At 46.3% G+C, this 17,561-nt stretch overlaps 22 non-coding genes across 22 annotated transcripts; 13 read left to right on the forward strand and 9 right to left on the reverse strand.

Moving 5' to 3' along the window:
• Positions 1 to 1,684: 1,684 nt before the first annotated feature.
• TRNAT-AGU (transfer RNA threonine (anticodon AGU)) lies at positions 1,685 to 1,758 on the forward strand. The gene has a single exon. It is a non-coding gene; the product is annotated as a tRNA-Thr (tRNA).
• Positions 1,759 to 2,917: 1,159 nt separating this feature from the next.
• Positions 2,918 to 2,991, forward strand: TRNAT-AGU (transfer RNA threonine (anticodon AGU)). Its single transcript has one exon. It is a non-coding gene; the product is annotated as a tRNA-Thr (tRNA).
• A 393-nt stretch (positions 2,992 to 3,384) lies between these two features.
• Positions 3,385 to 3,466, reverse strand: TRNAS-GCU (transfer RNA serine (anticodon GCU)). The gene has a single exon. It is a non-coding gene; the product is annotated as a tRNA-Ser (tRNA).
• A 684-nt stretch (positions 3,467 to 4,150) lies between these two features.
• Positions 4,151 to 4,224, forward strand: TRNAT-AGU (transfer RNA threonine (anticodon AGU)). Its single transcript has one exon. It is a non-coding gene; the product is annotated as a tRNA-Thr (tRNA).
• Positions 4,225 to 5,383: 1,159 nt separating this feature from the next.
• On the forward strand, positions 5,384 to 5,457 carry TRNAT-AGU (transfer RNA threonine (anticodon AGU)). The gene has a single exon. It is a non-coding gene; the product is annotated as a tRNA-Thr (tRNA).
• Positions 5,458 to 6,608: 1,151 nt separating this feature from the next.
• On the forward strand, positions 6,609 to 6,682 carry TRNAT-AGU (transfer RNA threonine (anticodon AGU)). Its single transcript has one exon. It is a non-coding gene; the product is annotated as a tRNA-Thr (tRNA).
• A 393-nt stretch (positions 6,683 to 7,075) lies between these two features.
• Positions 7,076 to 7,157, reverse strand: TRNAS-GCU (transfer RNA serine (anticodon GCU)). The gene has a single exon. It is a non-coding gene; the product is annotated as a tRNA-Ser (tRNA).
• Positions 7,158 to 7,841: 684 nt separating this feature from the next.
• TRNAT-AGU (transfer RNA threonine (anticodon AGU)) lies at positions 7,842 to 7,915 on the forward strand. Its single transcript has one exon. It is a non-coding gene; the product is annotated as a tRNA-Thr (tRNA).
• Positions 7,916 to 8,308: 393 nt separating this feature from the next.
• Positions 8,309 to 8,390, reverse strand: TRNAS-GCU (transfer RNA serine (anticodon GCU)). Its single transcript has one exon. It is a non-coding gene; the product is annotated as a tRNA-Ser (tRNA).
• Positions 8,391 to 9,074: 684 nt separating this feature from the next.
• TRNAT-AGU (transfer RNA threonine (anticodon AGU)) lies at positions 9,075 to 9,148 on the forward strand. The gene has a single exon. It is a non-coding gene; the product is annotated as a tRNA-Thr (tRNA).
• A 393-nt stretch (positions 9,149 to 9,541) lies between these two features.
• Positions 9,542 to 9,623, reverse strand: TRNAS-GCU (transfer RNA serine (anticodon GCU)). The gene has a single exon. It is a non-coding gene; the product is annotated as a tRNA-Ser (tRNA).
• Positions 9,624 to 10,307: 684 nt separating this feature from the next.
• TRNAT-AGU (transfer RNA threonine (anticodon AGU)) lies at positions 10,308 to 10,381 on the forward strand. The gene has a single exon. It is a non-coding gene; the product is annotated as a tRNA-Thr (tRNA).
• Positions 10,382 to 10,774: 393 nt separating this feature from the next.
• TRNAS-GCU (transfer RNA serine (anticodon GCU)) lies at positions 10,775 to 10,856 on the reverse strand. The gene has a single exon. It is a non-coding gene; the product is annotated as a tRNA-Ser (tRNA).
• Positions 10,857 to 11,540: 684 nt separating this feature from the next.
• TRNAT-AGU (transfer RNA threonine (anticodon AGU)) lies at positions 11,541 to 11,614 on the forward strand. Its single transcript has one exon. It is a non-coding gene; the product is annotated as a tRNA-Thr (tRNA).
• A 393-nt stretch (positions 11,615 to 12,007) lies between these two features.
• On the reverse strand, positions 12,008 to 12,089 carry TRNAS-GCU (transfer RNA serine (anticodon GCU)). The gene has a single exon. It is a non-coding gene; the product is annotated as a tRNA-Ser (tRNA).
• Positions 12,090 to 12,773: 684 nt separating this feature from the next.
• Positions 12,774 to 12,847, forward strand: TRNAT-AGU (transfer RNA threonine (anticodon AGU)). The gene has a single exon. It is a non-coding gene; the product is annotated as a tRNA-Thr (tRNA).
• A 1,159-nt stretch (positions 12,848 to 14,006) lies between these two features.
• Positions 14,007 to 14,080, forward strand: TRNAT-AGU (transfer RNA threonine (anticodon AGU)). Its single transcript has one exon. It is a non-coding gene; the product is annotated as a tRNA-Thr (tRNA).
• A 393-nt stretch (positions 14,081 to 14,473) lies between these two features.
• TRNAS-GCU (transfer RNA serine (anticodon GCU)) lies at positions 14,474 to 14,555 on the reverse strand. The gene has a single exon. It is a non-coding gene; the product is annotated as a tRNA-Ser (tRNA).
• Positions 14,556 to 15,239: 684 nt separating this feature from the next.
• TRNAT-AGU (transfer RNA threonine (anticodon AGU)) lies at positions 15,240 to 15,313 on the forward strand. Its single transcript has one exon. It is a non-coding gene; the product is annotated as a tRNA-Thr (tRNA).
• A 393-nt stretch (positions 15,314 to 15,706) lies between these two features.
• Positions 15,707 to 15,788, reverse strand: TRNAS-GCU (transfer RNA serine (anticodon GCU)). Its single transcript has one exon. It is a non-coding gene; the product is annotated as a tRNA-Ser (tRNA).
• Positions 15,789 to 16,472: 684 nt separating this feature from the next.
• On the forward strand, positions 16,473 to 16,546 carry TRNAT-AGU (transfer RNA threonine (anticodon AGU)). The gene has a single exon. It is a non-coding gene; the product is annotated as a tRNA-Thr (tRNA).
• A 392-nt stretch (positions 16,547 to 16,938) lies between these two features.
• Positions 16,939 to 17,020, reverse strand: TRNAS-GCU (transfer RNA serine (anticodon GCU)). The gene has a single exon. It is a non-coding gene; the product is annotated as a tRNA-Ser (tRNA).
• Between the last annotated feature and the right edge of the window lie 541 nt (positions 17,021 to 17,561).

The raw sequence follows: 17,561 nt of genomic DNA on the forward strand, positions 1-17,561 counted from the left end.
GCATGGAAAGCAGAGCAGGTAACAATTCTTGCTCTGCTAAGAAGCGGCTCAATCACCTATGGAACCGCAAACCTCTAGCTCTCCACGAAGTTCCAGCTGCTATTGTCGTCTGCAAATTTGTCGGTGTGGATGCCTTTTTCAAAAAGTTTTTGCTTTTCTAATTGTCATGACTGAAAGCTTCATCCTTTTACAAGTTGCTGCCAAGTATGGAACAGAACTCCAGTACCGTGTGGGCCCTTAAAGAAAGCAGTGGAAAACGACTGCGGATAAAGGGACACACCTCAGTTGTCTACCTAGTATCTGCTCACCTTCCTTTTTCCAGCCCTGAAAAGAAAAACCGTGAAGGTTTGAGCCACCCCATCAGGTCATGAAAGGTTGCAGGAATTGGAAACATCCGATAGCAGTGGCGTTTTTTTTAAGCTGCACAGCTGTGCCAGCTTTGCCATCACAAGGCGCTGTGGCTTAGTTGGTTAAAGCGCCTGTCTAGTAAACAGGAGATCCTGAGTTTGAATCTCAGCAGTGCCTTTCTTTCTTCTCTTTTGAGCTTCTGAAGCAAACCAAAAAAAAGTTATTCGCTCACGTCTGACATCTTACTTGTCTTTCACACAGTCCAAAGGTAGACCAGTCAGGGGATCTAGAATCAGTACCAGCTAAAGGCTGCAAAGGACAAAGAGGCCTTCATCTTCATGAGAAGGCCGAGGATGCCATCAAGCATGAAAAATAAAAAGAGTGGACTTAACCCGTTGATATGCCACGTAACTTGTATGCCACACAACAAATATGCGTCTTTCCTAGCTTTAATAAGAGCCGTCTTGAGAGGTCACAGTTAAAGTCCACCATGGAGGGGACAATCACTGCTTGTCCAGTAAAAAGAGGATTAGCAAACAAAGATTTCAGCTTGGACGAAGCAGAAGAAATCGACGAGGATGGGATTCGAACCCATGCATGCAGAGCACAATGGATTAGCAGTCCATCACCTTAACCACTCGGCCACCTCGTCCCGGTGAGCGCCGTGGTTCCCTTTGACAAACTCCCAAACAAAGTGTGCCTAGTCGGTGCCTGCAGAGTTTTGCTGATCGGTCATGGGCTGAGTGGGTCATACCTCGCCTCCTACAGTAAGTAATGCCTCAAGAAGATGCATGGAAAACCCTTGAAAGGTGGACCTATGCTAAGGGATGCCAAACCATTTCCAGACATCCCTGGCATGTCTTCCATCCATCTATTCTGCCTTATGCATGGAAAGCAGAGCAGGTAACAATTCTTGCTCTGCTAAGAAGCGGCTCAATCACCTATGGAACCGCAAACCTCTAGCTCTCCACGAAGTTCCAGCTGCTATTGTCGTCTGCAAATTTGTCGGTGTGGATGCCTTTTTCAAAAAGTTTTTGCTTTTCTAATTGTCATGACTGAAAGCTTCATCCTTTTACAAGTTGCTGCCAAGTATGGAACAGAACTCCAGTACCGTGTGGGCCCTTAAAGAAAGCAGTGGAAAACGACTGCGGATAAAGGGACACACCTCAGTTGTCTACCTAGTATCTGCTCACCTTCCTTTTTCCAGCCCTGAAAAGAAAAACCATGAAGGTTTGAGCCACCCCATCAGGTCATGAAAGGTTGCAGGAATTGGAAACATCCGATAGCAGTGGCGTTTTTTTTAAGCTGCACAGCTGTGCCAGCTTTGCCATCACAAGGCGCTGTGGCTTAGTTGGTTAAAGCGCCTGTCTAGTAAACAGGAGATCCTGAGTTCGAATCTCAGCAGTGCCTTTCTTTCTTCTCTTTTGAGCTTCTGAAGCAAACCAAAAAAAAGTTATTCGCTCACGTCTGACATCTTACTTGTCTTTCACACAGTCCAAAGGTAGACCAGTCAGGGGATCTAGAATCAGTACCAGCTAAAGGCTGCAAAGGACAAAGAGGCCTTCATCTTCATGAGAAGGCCGAGGATGCCATCAAGCATGAAAAATAAAAAGAGTGGACTTAACCCGTTGATATGCCACGTAACTTGTATGCCACACAACAAATATGCGTCTTTCCTAGCTTTAATAAGAGCCGTCTTGAGAGGTCACAGTTAAAGTCCACCATGGAGGGGACAATCACTGCTTGTCCAGTAAAAAGAGGATTAGCAAACAAAGATTTCAGCTTGGACGAAGCAGAAGAAATCAACGAGGATGGGATTCAAACCCATGCATGCAGAGCACAATGGATTAGCAGTCCATCGCCTTAACCACACGGCCACCTCGTCCCGGTGAGCGCCGTGGTTCCCTTTGACAAACTCCCAAACAAAGTGTGCCTAGTCGGTGCCTGCAGAGTTTTGCTGATCGGTCATGGGCTGAGTGGGTCATACCTCGCCTCCTACAGTAAGTAATGCCTCAAGAAGATGCATGGAAAACCCTTAAAAGGTGGACCTATGCTAAGGGATGCCAAACCATTTCCAGACATCCCTGGCATGTCTTCCATCCATCTATTCTGCCTTATGCATGGAAAGCAGAGCAGGTAACAATTCTTGCTCTGCTAAGAAGCGGCTCAATCACCTATGGAACCGCAAACCTCTAGCTCTCCACGAAGTTCCAGCTGCTATTGTCGTCTGCAAATTTGTCGGTGTGGATGCCTTTTTCAAAAAGTTTTTGCTTTTCTAATTGTCATGACTGAAAGCTTCATCCTTTTACAAGTTGCTGCCAAGTATGGAACAGAACTCCAGTACCGTGTGGGCCCTTAAAGAAAGCAGTGGAAAACGACTGCGGATAAAGGGACACACCTCAGTTGTCTACCTAGTATCTGCTCACCTTCCTTTTTCCAGCCCTGAAAAGAAAAACCGTGAAGGTTTGAGCCACCCCATCAGGTCATGAAAGGTTGCAGGAATTGGAAACATCCGATAGCAGTGGCGTTTTTTTTAAGCTGCACAGCTGTGCCAGCTTTGCCATCACAAGGCGCTGTGGCTTAGTTGGTTAAAGCGCCTGTCTAGTAAACAGGAGATCCTGAGTTCGAATCTCAGCAGTGCCTTTCTTTCTTCTCTTTTGAGCTTCTGAAGCAAACCAAAAAAAAGTTATTCGCTCACGTCTGACATCTTACTTGTCTTTCACACAGTCCAAAGGTAGACCAGTCAGGGGATCTAGAATCAGTACCAGCTAAAGGCTGCAAAGGACAAAGAGGCCTTCATCTTCATGAGAAGGCCGAGGATGCCATCAAGCATGAAAAATAAAAAGAGTGGACTTAACCCGTTGATATGCCACGTAACTTGTATGCCACACAACAAATATGCGTCTTTCCTAGCTTTAATAAGAGCCGTCTTGAGAGGTCACAGTTAAAGTCCACCATGGAGGGGACAATCACTGCTTGTCCAGTAAAAAGAGGATTAGCAAACAAAGATTTCAGCTTGGACGAAGCAGAAGAAATCGACGAGGATGGGATTCGAACCCATGCATGCAGAGCACAATGGATTAGCAGTCCATCGCCTTAACCACTCGGCCACCTCGTCCTGGTGAGCGCCGTGGTTCCCTTTGACAAACTCCCAAACAAAGTGTGCCTAGTCGGTGCCTGCAGAGTTTTGCTGATCGGTCATGGGCTGAGTGGGTCATACCTCGCCTCCTACAGTAAGTAATGCCTCAAGAAGATGCATGGAAAACCCTTGAAAGGTGGACCTATGCTAAGGGATGCCAAACCATTTCCAGACATCCCTGGCATGTCTTCCATCCATCTATTCTGCCTTATGCATGGAAAGCAGAGCAGGTAACAATTCTTGCTCTGCTAAGAAGCGGCTCAATCACCTATGGAACCGCAAACCTCTAGCTCTCCACGAAGTTCCAGCTGCTATTGTCGTCTGCAAATTTGTCGGTGTGGATGCCTTTTTCAAAAAGTTTTTGCTTTTCTAATTGTCATGACTGAAAGCTTCATCCTTTTACAAGTTGCTGCCAAGTATGGAACAGAACTCCAGTACCGTGTGGGCCCTTAAAGAAAGCAGTGGAAAACGACTGCGGATAAAGGGACACACCTCAGTTGTCTACCTAGTATCTGCTCACCTTCCTTTTTCCAGCCCTGAAAAGAAAAACCGTGAAGGTTTGAGCCACCCCATCAGGTCATGAAAGATTGCAGGAATTGGAAACATCCGATAGCAGTGGCGTTTTTTTTAAGCTGCACAGCTGTGCCAGCTTTGCCATCACAAGGCGCTGTGGCTTAGTTGGTTAAAGCGCCTGTCTAGTAAACAGGAGATCCTGAGTTCGAATCTCAGCAGTGCCTTTCTTTCTTCTCTTTTGAGCTTCTGAAGCAAACCAAAAAAAAGTTATTCGCTCACGTCTGACATCTTACTTGTCTTTCACACAGTCCAAAGGTAGACCAGTCAGGGGATCTAGAATCAGTACCAGCTAAAGGCTGCAAAGGACAAAGAGGCCTTCATCTTCATGAGAAGGCCGAGGATGCCATCAAGCATGAAAAATAAAAAGAGTGGACTTAACCCGTTGATATGCCACGTAACTTGTATGCCACACAACAAATATGCGTCTTTCCTAGCTTTAATAAGAGCCGTTTTGAGAGGTCACAGTTAAAGTCCACCATGGAGGGGACAATCACTGCTTGTCCAGTAAAAAGAGGATTAGCAAACAAAGATTTCAGCTTGGACGAAGCAGAAGAAATCGACGAGGATGGGATTCGAACCCATGCATGCAGAGCACAATGGATTAGCAGTCCATCGCCTTAACCACTCGGCCACCTTGTCCTGGTGAGCGCCGTGGTTCCCTTTGACAAACTCCCAAACAAAGTGTGCCTAGTCGGTGCCTGCAGAGTTTTGCTGATCGGTCATGGGCTGAGTGGGTCATACCTCGCCTCCTACAGTAAGTAATGCCTCAAGAAGATGCATGGAAAACCCTTGAAAGGTGGACCTATGCTTAGGGATGCCAAACCATTTCCAGACATCCCTGGCATGTCTTCCATCCATCTATTCTGCCTTATGCATGGAAAGCAGAGCAGGTAACAATTCTTGCTCTGCTAAGAAGCGGCTCAATCACCTATGGAACCGCAAACCTCTAGCTCTCCACGAAGTTCCAGCTGCTATTGTCGTCTGCAAATTTGTCGGTGTGGATGCCTTTTTCAAAAAGTTTTTGCTTTTCTAATTGTCATGACTGAAAGCTTCATCCTTTTACAAGTTGCTGCCAAGTATGGAACAGAACTCCAGTACCGTGTGGGCCCTTAAAGAAAGCAGTGGAAAACGACTGCGGATAAAGGGACACACCTCAGTTGTCTACCTAGTATCTGCTCACCTTCCTTTTTCCAGCCCTGAAAAGAAAAACCATGAAGGTTTGAGCCACCCCATCAGGTCATGAAAGGTTGCAGGAATTGGAAACATCCGATAGCAGTGGCGTTTTTTTTAAGCTGCACAGCTGTGCCAGCTTTGCCATCACAAGGCGCTGTGGCTTAGTTGGTTAAAGCGCCTGTCTAGTAAACAGGAGATCCTGAGTTCGAATCTCAGCAGTGCCTTTCTTTCTTCTCTTTTGAGCTTCTGAAGCAAACCAAAAAAAAGTTATTCGCTCACGTCTGACATCTTACTTGTCTTTCACACAGTCCAAAGGTAGACCAGTCAGGGGATCTAGAATCAGTACCAGCTAAAGGCTGCAAAGGACAAAGAGGCCTTCATCTTCATGAGAAGGCCGAGGATGCCATCAAGCATGAAAAATAAAAAGAGTGGACTTAACCCGTTGATATGCCACGTAACTTGTATGCCACACAACAAATATGCGTCTTTCCTAGCTTTAATAAGAGCCGTCTTGAGAGGTCACAGTTAAAGTCCACCATGGAGGGGACAATCACTGCTTGTCCAGTAAAAAGAGGATTAGCAAACAAAGATTTCAGCTTGGACGAAGCAGAAGAAATCAACGAGGATGGGATTCGAACCCATGCATGCAGAGCACAATGGATTAGCAGTCCATCGCCTTAACCACTCGGCCACCTCGTCCTGGTAGGTTCCCTTTAACAAACTCCCAAACAAAGTGTGCCTAGTCGGTGCCTGCAGAGTTTTGCTGATCGGTCATGGGCTGAGTGGGTCATACCTCGCCTCCTACAGTAAGTAATGCCTCAAGAAGATGCATGGAAAACCCTTGAAAGGTGGACCTATGCTAAGGGATGCCAAACCATTTCCAGACATCCCTGGCATGTCTTCCATCCATCTATTCTGCCTTATGCATGGAAAGCAGAGCAGGTAACAATTCTTGCTCTGCTAAGAAGCGGCTCAATCACCTATGGAACCGCAAACCTCTAGCTCTCCACGAAGTTCCAGCTGCTATTGTCGTCTGCAAATTTGTCGGTGTGGATGCCTTTTTCAAAAAGTTTTTGCTTTTCTAATTGTCATGACTGAAAGCTTCATCCTTTTACAAGTTGCTGCCAAGTATGGAACAGAACTCCAGTACCGTGTGGGCCCTTAAAGAAAGCAGTGGAAAACGACTGCGGATAAAGGGACACACCTCAGTTGTCTAACTAGTATCTGCTCACCTTCCTTTTTCCAGCCCTGAAAAGAAAAACCGTGAAGGTTTGAGCCACCCCATCAGGTCATGAAAGGTTGCAGGAATTGGAAACATCCGATAGCAGTGGCGTTTTTTTTAAGCTGCACAGCTGTGCCAGCTTTGCCATCACAAGGCGCTGTGGCTTAGTTGGTTAAAGCGCCTGTCTAGTAAACAGGAGATCCTGAGTTCGAATCTCAGCAGTGCCTTTCTTTCTTCTCTTTTGAGCTTCTGAAGCAAACCAAAAAAAAGTTATTCGCTCACGTCTGACATCTTACTTGTCTTTCACACAGTCCTAAGGTAGACCAGTCAGGGGATCTAGAATCAGTACCAGCTAAAGGCTGCAAAGGACAAAGAGGCCTTCATCTTCATGAGAAGGCCGAGGATGCCATCAAGCATGAAAAATAAAAAGAGTGGACTTAACCCGTTGATATGCCACGTAACTTGTATGCCACACAACAAATATGCGTCTTTCCTAGCTTTAATAAGAGCCGTCTTGAGAGGTCACAGTTAAAGTCCACCATGGAGGGGACAATCACTGCTTGTCCAGTAAAAAGAGGATTAGCAAACAAAGATTTCAGCTTGGACGAAGCAGAAGAAATCGACGAGGATGGGATTCGAACCCATGCATGCAGAGCACAATGGATTAGCAGTCCATCGCCTTAACCACTCGGCCACCTCGTCCTGGTGAGCGCCGTGGTTCCCTTTGACAAACTTCCAAACAAAGTGTGCCTAGTCGGTGCCTGCAGAGTTTTGCTGATCGGTCATGGGCTGAGTGGGTCATACCTCGCCTCCTACAGTAAGTAATGCCTCAAGAAGATGCATGGAAAACCCTTGAAAGGTGGACCTATGCTAAGGGATGCCAAACCATTTCCAGACATCCCTGGCATGTCTTCCATCCATCTATTCTGCCTTATGCATGGAAAGCAGAGCAGGTAACAATTCTTGCTCTGCTAAGAAGCGGCTCAATCACCTATGGAACCGCAAACCTCTAGCTCTCCACGAAGTTCCAGCTGCTATTGTTGTCTGCAAATTTGTCGGTGTGGATGCCTTTTTCAAAAAGTTTTTGCTTTTCTAATTGTCATGACTGAAAGCTTCATCCTTTTACAAGTTGCTGCCAAGTATGGAACAGAACTCCAGTACCGTGTGGGCCCTTAAAGAAAGCAGTGGAAAACGACTGCGGATAAAGGGACACACCTCAGTTGTCTACCTAGTATCTGCTCACCTTCCTTTTTCCAGCCCTGAAAAGAAAAACCGTGAAGGTTTGAGCCACCCCATCAGGTCATGAAAGGTTGCAGGAATTGGAAACATCCGATAGCAGTGGCGTTTTTTTTAAGCTGCACAGCTGTGCCAGCTTTGCCATCACAAGGCGCTGTGGCTTAGTTGGTTAAAGCGCCTGTCTAGTAAACAGGAGATCCTGAGTTCGAATCTCAGCAGTGCCTTTCTTTCTTCTCTTTTGAGCTTCTGAAGCAAACCAAAAAAAAGTTATTCGCTCACGTCTGACATCTTACTTGTCTTTCACACAGTCCAAAGGTAGACCAGTCAGGGGATCTAGAATCAGTACCAGCTAAAGGCTGCAAAGGACAAAGAGGCCTTCATCTTCATGAGAAGGCCGAGGATGCCATCAAGCATGAAAAATAAAAAGAGTGGACTTAACCCGTTGATATGCCACGTAACTTGTATGCCACACAACAAATATGCGTCTTTCCTAGCTTTAATAAGAGCCGTCTTGAGAGGTCACAGTTAAAGTCCACCATGGAGGGGACAATCACTGCTTGTCCAGTAAAAAGAGGATTAGCAAACAAAGATTTCAGCTTGGACGAAGCAGAAGAAATCGACGAGGATGGGATTCGAACCCATGCATGCAGAGCACAATGGATTAGCAGTCCATCGCCTTAACCACTCGGCCACCTCGTCCTGGTGAGCGCCGTGGTTCCCTTTGACAAACTTCCAAACAAAGTGTGCCTAGTCGGTGCCTGCAGAGTTTTGCTGATCGGTCATGGGCTGAGTGGGTCATACCTCGCCTCCTACAGTAAGTAATGCCTCAAGAAGATGCATGGAAAACCCTTGAAAGGTGGACCTATGCTAAGGGATGCCAAACCATTTCCAGACATCCCTGGCATGTCTTCCATCCATCTATTCTGCCTTATGCATGGAAAGCAGAGCAGGTAACAATTCTTGCTCTGCTAAGAAGCGGCTCAATCACCTATGGAACCGCAAACCTCTAGCTCTCCACGAAGTTCCAGCTGCTATTGTTGTCTGCAAATTTGTCGGTGTGGATGCCTTTTTCAAAAAGTTTTTGCTTTTCTAATTGTCATGACTGAAAGCTTCATCCTTTTACAAGTTGCTGCCAAGTATGGAACAGAACTCCAGTACCGTGTGGGCCCTTAAAGAAAGCAGTGGAAAACGACTGCGGATAAAGGGACACACCTCAGTTGTCTACCTAGTATCTGCTCACCTTCCTTTTTCCAGCCCTGAAAAGAAAAACCGTGAAGGTTTGAGCCACCCCATCAGGTCATGAAAGGTTGCAGGAATTGGAAACATCCGATAGCAGTGGCGTTTTTTTTAAGCTGCACAGCTGTGCCAGCTTTGCCATCACAAGGCGCTGTGGCTTAGTTGGTTAAAGCGCCTGTCTAGTAAACAGGAGATCCTGAGTTCGAATCTCAGCAGTGCCTTTCTTTCTTCTCTTTTGAGCTTCTGAAGCAAACCAAAAAAAAGTTATTCGCTCACGTCTGACATCTTACTTGTCTTTCACACAGTCCAAAGGTAGACCAGTCAGGGGATCTAGAATCAGTACCAGCTAAAGGCTGCAAAGGACAAAGAGGCCTTCATCTTCATGAGAAGGCCGAGGATGCCATCAAGCATGAAAAATAAAAAGAGTGGACTTAACCCGTTGATATGCCACGTAACTTGTATGCCACACAACAAATATGCGTCTTTCCTAGCTTTAATAAGAGCTGTCTTGAGAGGTCACAGTTAAAGTCCACCATGGAGGGGACAATCACTGCTTGTCCAGTAAAAAGAGGATTAGCAAACAAAGATTTCAGCTTGGACGAAGCAGAAGAAATCGACGAGGATGGGATTCGAACCCATGCATGCAGAGCACAATGGATTAGCAGTCCATCGCCTTAACCACTCGGCCACCTCGTCCTGGTGAGCGCCGTGGTTCCCTTTGACAAACTTCCAAACAAAGTGTGCCTAGTCGGTGCCTGCAGAGTTTTGCTGATCGGTCATGGGCTGAGTGGGTCATACCTCGCCTCCTACAGTAAGTAATGCCTCAAGAAGATGCATGGAAAACCCTTGAAAGGTGGACCTATGCTAAGGGATGCCAAACCATTTCCAGACATCCCTGGCATGTCTTCCATCCATCTATTCTGCCTTATGCATGGAAAGCAGAGCAGGTAACAATTCTTGCTCTGCTAAGAAGCGGCTCAATCACCTATGGAACCGCAAACCTCTAGCTCTCCACGAGGTTCCAGCTGCTATTGTCGTCTGCAAATTTGTCGGTGTGGATGCCTTTTTCAAAAAGTTTTTGCTTTTCTAATTGTCATGACTGAAAGCTTCATCCTTTTACAAGTTGCTGCCAAGTATGGAACAGAACTCCAGTACCGTGTGGGCCCTTAAAGAAAGCAGTGGAAAACGACTGCGGATAAAGGGACACACCTCAGTTGTCTACCTAGTATCTGCTCACCTTCCTTTTTCCAGCCCTGAAAAGAAAAACCGTGAAGGTTTGAGCCACCCCATCAGGTCATGAAAGGTTGCAGGAATTGGAAACATCCAATAGCAGTGGCATTTTTTTTAAGCTGCACAGCTGTGCCAGCTTTGCCATCACAAGGCGCTGTGGCTTAGTTGGTTAAAGCGCCTGTCTAGTAAACAGGAGATCCTGAGTTCGAATCTCAGCAGTGCCTTTCCTTCTTCTCTTTTGAGCTTCTGAAGCAAACCAAAAAAAAGTTATTCGCTCACGTCTGACATCTTACTTGTCTTTCACACAGTCCAAAGGTAGACCAGTAAGGGGATCTAGAATCAGTACCAGCTAAAGGCTGCAAAGGACAAAGAGGCCTTCATCTTCATGAGAAGGCCGAGGATGCCATCAAGCATGAAAAATAAAAAGAGTGGACTTAACCCGTTGATATGCCACGTAACTTGTATGCCACACAACAAATATGCGTCTTTCCTAGCTTTAATAAGAGCCGTCTTGAGAGGTCACAGTTAAAGTCCACCATGGAGGGGACAATCACTGCTTGTCCAGTAAAAAGAGGATTAGCAAACAAAGATTTCAGCTTGGACGAAGCAGAAGAAATCGACGAGGATGGGATTCGAACCCATGCATGCAGAGCACAATGGATTAGCAGTCCATCGCCTTAACCACTCGGCCACCTCGTCCTGGTGAGCGCCGTGGTTCCCTTTGACAAACTCCCAAACAAAGTGTGCCTAGTCGGTGCCTGCAGAGTTTTGCTGATCGGTCATGGGCTGAGTGGGTCATACCTCGCCTCCTACAGTAAGTAATGCCTCAAGAAGATGCATGGAAAACCCTTGAAAGGTGGACCTATGCTAAGGGATGCCAAACCATTTCCAGACATCCCTGGCATGTCTTCCATCCATCTATTCTGCCTTATGCATGGAAAGCAGAGCAGGTAACAATTCTTGCTCTGCTAAGAAGCGGCTCAATCACCTATGGAACCGCAAACCTCTAGCTCTCCACGAAGTTCCAGCTGCTATTGTCGTCTGCAAATTTGTCAGTGTGGATGCCTTTTTCAAAAAGTTTTTGCTTTTCTAATTGTCATGACTGAAAGCTTCATCCTTTTACAAGTTGCTGCCAAGTATGGAACAGAACTCCAGTACCGTGTGGGCCCTTAAAGAAAGCAGTGGAAAACGACTGCGGATAAAGGGACACACCTCAGTTGTCTAACTAGTATCTGCTCACCTTCCTTTTTCCAGCCCTGAAAAGAAAAACCGTGAAGGTTTGAGCCACCCCATCAGGTCATGAAAGGTTGCAGGAATTGGAAACATCCGATAGCAGTGGCGTTTTTTTTAAGCTGCACAGCTGTGCCAGCTTTGCCATCACAAGGCGCTGTGGCTTAGTTGGTTAAAGCGCCTGTCTAGTAAACAGGAGATCCTGAGTTCGAATCTCAGCAGTGCCTTTCTTTCTTCTCTTTTGAGCTTCTGAAGCAAACCAAAAAAAAGTTATTCGCTCACGTCTGACATCTTACTTGTCTTTCACACAGTCCAAAGGTAGACCAGTCAGGGGATCTAGAATCAGTACCAGCTAAAGGCTGCAAAGGACAAAGAGGCCTTCATCTTCATGAGAAGGCCGAGGATGCCATCAAGCATGAAAAATAAAAAGAGTGGACTTAACCCGTTGATATGCCATGTAACTTGTATGCCACACAACAAATATGCGTCTTTCCTAGCTTTAATAAGAGCCGTCTTGAGAGGTCACAGTTAAAGTCCACCATGGAGGGGACAATCACTGCTTGTCCAGTAAAAAGAGGATTAGCAAACAAAGATTTCAGCTTGGACGAAGCAGAAGAAATCGACGAGGATGGGATTCGAACCCATGCATGCAGAGCACAATGGATTAGCAGTCCATCGCCTTAACCACTCGGCCACCTCGTCCTGGTGAGCGCCGTGGTTCCCTTTGACAAACTTCCAAACAAAGTGTGCCTAGTCGGTGCCTGCAGAGTTTTGCTGATCGGTCATGGGCTGAGTGGGTCATACCTCGCCTCCTACAGTAAGTAATGCCTCAAGAAGATGCATGGAAAACCCTTGAAAGGTGGACCTATGCTAAGGGATGCCAAACCATTTCCAGACATCCCTGGCATGTCTTCCATCCATCTATTCTGCCTTATGCATGGAAAGCAGAGCAGGTAACAATTCTTGCTCTGCTAAGAAGCGGCTCAATCACCTATGGAACCGCAAACCTCTAGCTCTCCACGAAGTTCCAGCTGCTATTGTTGTCTGCAAATTTGTCGGTGTGGATGCCTTTTTCAAAAAGTTTTTGCTTTTCTAATTGTCATGACTGAAAGCTTCATCCTTTTACAAGTTGCTGCCAAGTATGGAACAGAACTCCAGTACCGTGTGGGCCCTTAAAGAAAGCAGTGGAAAACGACTGCGGATAAAGGGACACACCTCAGTTGTCTACCTAGTATCTGCTCACCTTCCTTTTTCCAGCCCTGAAAAGAAAAACCGTGAAGGTTTGAGCCACCCCATCAGGTCATGAAAGGTTGCAGGAATTGGAAACATCCGATAGCAGTGGCGTTTTTTTTAAGCTGCACAGCTGTGCCAGCTTTGCCATCACAAGGCGCTGTGGCTTAGTTGGTTAAAGCGCCTGTCTAGTAAACAGGAGATCCTGAGTTCGAATCTCAGCAGTGCCTTTCTTTCTTCTCTTTTGAGCTTCTGAAGCAAACCAAAAAAAAGTTATTCGCTCACGTCTGACATCTTACTTGTCTTTCACACAGTCCAAAGGTAGACCAGTCAGGGGATCTAGAATCAGTACCAGCTAAAGGCTGCAAAGGACAAAGAGGCCTTCATCTTCATGAGAAGGCCGAGGATGCCATCAAGCATGAAAAATAAAAAGAGTGGACTTAACCCGTTGATATGCCACGTAACTTGTATGCCACACAACAAATATGCGTCTTTCCTAGCTTTAATAAGAGCCGTCTTGAGAGGTCACAGTTAAAGTCCACCATGGAGGGGACAATCACTGCTTGTCCAGTAAAAAGAGGATTAGCAAACAAAGATTTCAGCTTGGACGAAGCAGAAGAAATCGACGAGGATGGGATTCGAACCCATGCATGCAGAGCACAATGGATTAGCAGTCCATCGCCTTAACCACTCAGCCACCTCGTCCTGGTGAGCGCCGTGGTTCCCTTTGACAAACTTCCAAACAAAGTGTGCCTAGTCGGTGCCTGCAGAGTTTTGCTGATCGGTCATGGGCTGAGTGGGTCATACCTCGCCTCCTACAGTAAGTAATGCCTCAAGAAGATGCATGGAAAACCCTTGAAAGGTGGACCTATGCTAAGGGATGCCAAACCATTTCCAGACATCCCTGGCATGTCTTCCATCCATCTATTCTGCCTTATGCATGGAAAGCAGAGCAGGTAACAATTCTTGCTCTGCTAAGAAGCGGCTCAATCACCTATGGAACCGCAAACCTCTAGCTCTCCACGAAGTTCCAGCTGCTATTGTTGTCTGCAAATTTGTCGGTGTGGATGCCTTTTTCAAAAAGTTTTTGCTTTTCTAATTGTCATGACTGAAAGCTTCATCCTTTTACAAGTTGCTGCCAAGTATGGAACAGAACTCCAGTACCGTGTGGGCCCTTAAAGAAAGCAGTGGAAAACGACTGCGGATAAAGGGACACACCTCAGTTGTCTACCTAGTATCTGCTCACCTTCCTTTTTCCAGCCCTGAAAAGAAAAACCGTGAAGGTTTGAGCCACCCCATCAGGTCATGAAAGGTTGCAGGAATTGGAAACATCCGATAGCAGTGGCGTTTTTTTTAAGCTGCACAGCTGTGCCAGCTTTGCCATCACAAGGCGCTGTGGCTTAGTTGGTTAAAGCGCCTGTCTAGTAAACAGGAGATCCTGAGTTCGAATCTCAGCAGTGCCTTTCTTTCTTCTCTTTTGAGCTTCTGAAGCAAACCAAAAAAAAGTTATTCGCTCACGTCTGACATCTTACTTGTCTTTCACACAGTCCAAAGGTAGACCAGTCAGGGGATCTAGAATCAGTACCAGCTAAAGGCTGCAAAGGACAAAGAGGCCTTCATCTTCATGAGAAGGCCGAGGATGCCATCAAGCATGAAAAATAAAAAGAGTGGACTTAACCCGTTGATATGCCACGTAACTTGTATGCCACACAACAAATATGCGTCTTTCCTAGCTTTAATAAGAGCCGTCTTGAGAGGTCACAGTTAAAGTCCACCATGGAGGGGACAATCACTGCTTGTCCAGTAAAAAGAGGATTAGCAAACAAAGATTTCAGCTTGGACGAAGCAGAAGAAATCGACGAGGATGGGATTCGAACCCATGCATGCAGAGCACAATGGATTAGCAGTCCATCGCCTTAACCACTCGGCCACCTCGTCCTGGTGAGCGCCGTGGTTCCCTTTGACAAACTTCCAAACAAAGTGTGCCTAGTCGGTGCCTGCAGAGTTTTGCTGATCGGTCATGGGCTGAGTGGGTCATACCTCGCCTCCTACAGTAAGTAATGCCTCAAGAAGATGCATGGAAAACCCTTGAAAGGTGGACCTATGCTAAGGGATGCCAAACCATTTCCAGACATCCCTGGCATGTCTTCCATCCATCTATTCTGCCTTATGCATGGAAAGCAGAGCAGGTAACAATTCTTGCTCTGCTAAGAAGCGGCTCAATCACCTATGGAACCGCAAACCTCTAGCTCTCCACGAAGTTCCAGCTGCTATTGTCGTCTGCAAATTTGTCGGTGTGGATGCCTTTTTCAAAAAGTTTTTGCTTTTCTAATTGTCATGACTGAAAGCTTCATCCTTTTACAAGTTGCTGCCAAGTATGGAACAGAACTCCAGTACCGTGTGGGCCCTTAAAGAAAGCAGTGGAAAACGACTGCGGATAAAGGGACACACCTCAGTTGTCTACCTAGTATCTGCTCACCTTCCTTTTTCCAGCCCTGAAAAGAAAAACCGTGAAGGTTTGAGCCACCCCATCAGGTCATGAAAGGTTGCAGGAATTGGAAACATCCAATAGCAGTGGCATTTTTTTTAAGCTGCACAGCTGTGCCAGCTTTGCCATCACAAGGCGCTGTGGCTTAGTTGGTTAAAGCGCCTGTCTAGTAAACAGGAGATCCTGAGTTCGAATCTCAGCAGTGCCTTTCTTTCTTCTCTTTTGAGCTTCTGAAGCAAACCAAAAAAAAGTTATTCGCTCACGTCTGACATCTTACTTGTCTTTCACACAGTCCAAAGGTAGACCAGTAAGGGGATCTAGAATCAGTACCAGCTAAAGGCTGCAAAGGACAAAGAGGCCTTCATCTTCATGAGAAGGCCGAGGATGCCATCAAGCATGAAAAATAAAAAGAGTGGACTTAACCCGTTGATATGCCACGTAACTTGTATGCCACACAACAAATATGCGTCTTTCCTAGCTTTAATAAGAGCCGTCTTGAGAGGTCACAGTTAAAGTCCACCATGGAGGGGACAATCACTGCTTGTCCAGTAAAAAGAGGATTAGCAAACAAAGATTTCAGCTTGGACGAAGCAGAAGAAATCGACGAGGATGGGATTCGAACCCATGCATGCAGAGCACAATGGATTAGCAGTCCATCGCCTTAACCACTCGGCCACCTCGTCCTGGTGAGCGCCGTGGTTCCCTTTGACAAACTCCCAAACAAAGTGTGCCTAGTCGGTGCCTGCAGAGTTTTGCTGATCGGTCATGGGCTGAGTGGGTCATACCTCGCCTCCTACAGTAAGTAATGCCTCAAGAAGATGCATGGAAAACCCTTGAAAGGTGGACCTATGCTAAGGGATGCCAAACCATTTCCAGACATCCCTGGCATGTCTTCCATCCATCTATTCTGCCTTATGCATGGAAAGCAGAGCAGGTAACAATTCTTGCTCTGCTAAGAAGCGGCTCAATCACCTATGGAACCGCAAACCTCTAGCTCTCCACGAAGTTCCAGCTGCTATTGTCGTCTGCAAATTTGTCGGTGTGGATGCCTTTTTCAAAAAGTTTTTGCTTTTCTAATTGTCATGACTGAAAGCTTCATCCTTTTACAAGTTGCTGCCAAGTATGGAACAGAACTCCAGTACCGTGTGGGCCCTTAAAGAAAGCAGTGGAAAACGACTGCGGATAAAGGGACACACCTCAGTTGTCTACCTAGTATCTGCTCACCTTCCTTTTTCCAGCCCTGAAAAGAAAAACCATGAAGGTTTGAGCCACCCCATCAGGTCATGAAAGGTTGCAGGAATTGGAAACATCCGATAGCAGTGGCGTTTTTTTTAAGCTGCACAGCTGTGCCAGCTTTGCCATCACAAGGCGCTGTGGCTTAGTTGGTTAAAGCGCCTGTCTAGTAAACAGGAGATCCTGAGTTCGAATCTCAGCAGTGCCTTTCTTTCTTCTCTTTTGAGCTTCTGAAGCAAACCAAAAAAAAGTTATTCGCTCACGTCTGACATCTTACTTGTCTTTCACACAGTCCAAAGGTAGACCAGTCAGGGGATCTAGAATCAGTACCAGCTAAAGGCTGCAAAGGACAAAGAGGCCTTCATCTTCATGAGAAGGCCGAGGATGCCATCAAGCATGAAAAATAAAAAGAGTGGACTTAACCCGTTGATATGCCACGTAACTTGTATGCCACACAGCAAATATGCGTCTTTCCTAGCTTTAATAAGAGCTGTCTTGAGAGGTCACAGTTAAAGTCCACCATGGAGGGGACAATCACTGCTTGTCCAGTAAAAGAGGATTAGCAAACAAAGATTTCAGCTTGGAAGAAGCAGAAGAAATCGACGAGGATGGGATTCGAACCCATGCATGCAGAGCACAATGGATTAGCAGTCCATCGCCTTAACCACTCGGCCACCTCGTCCTGGTGAGCGCCATGGTTCCCTATGACAAACTCCCAAACAAAGTGTGCCTAGTCGGTGCCTGCAGAGTTTTGCTGATCGGTCATGGGCTGAGTGGGTCATACCTCGCCTCCCACAGTAAGTAATGCCTCAAGAAGATGCATGGAAAACCCTTGAAAGGTGGACCTATGCTAAGGGATGCCAAACCATTTCCAGACATCCCTGGCATGTCTTCCATCCATCTATTCTGCCTTATGCATGGAAAGCAGAGCAGGTAACAATTCTTGCTCTGCTAAGAAGCGGCTCAATCACCTATGGAACCGCAAACCTCTAGCTCTCCACGAAGTTCCAGCTGCTATTGTCGTCTGCAAATTTGTCGGTGTGGATGCCTTTTTCAAAAAGTTTTTGCTTTTCTAATTGTCATGACTGAAAGCTTCATCCTTTTACAAGTTGCTGCCAAGTATGGAACAGAACTCCAGTACCGTGTGGGCCCTTAAAGAAAGCAGTGGAAAACGACTGCGGATAAAGGGACACACCTCAGTTGTCTACCTAGTATCTGCTCAC

The sequence above is a fragment of the Engystomops pustulosus genome, chromosome 7, assembly GCF_040894005.1.
Source record: "Engystomops pustulosus chromosome 7, aEngPut4.maternal, whole genome shotgun sequence".
Classification (NCBI taxonomy): Eukaryota; Metazoa; Chordata; class Amphibia; order Anura; family Leptodactylidae; genus Engystomops; species Engystomops pustulosus.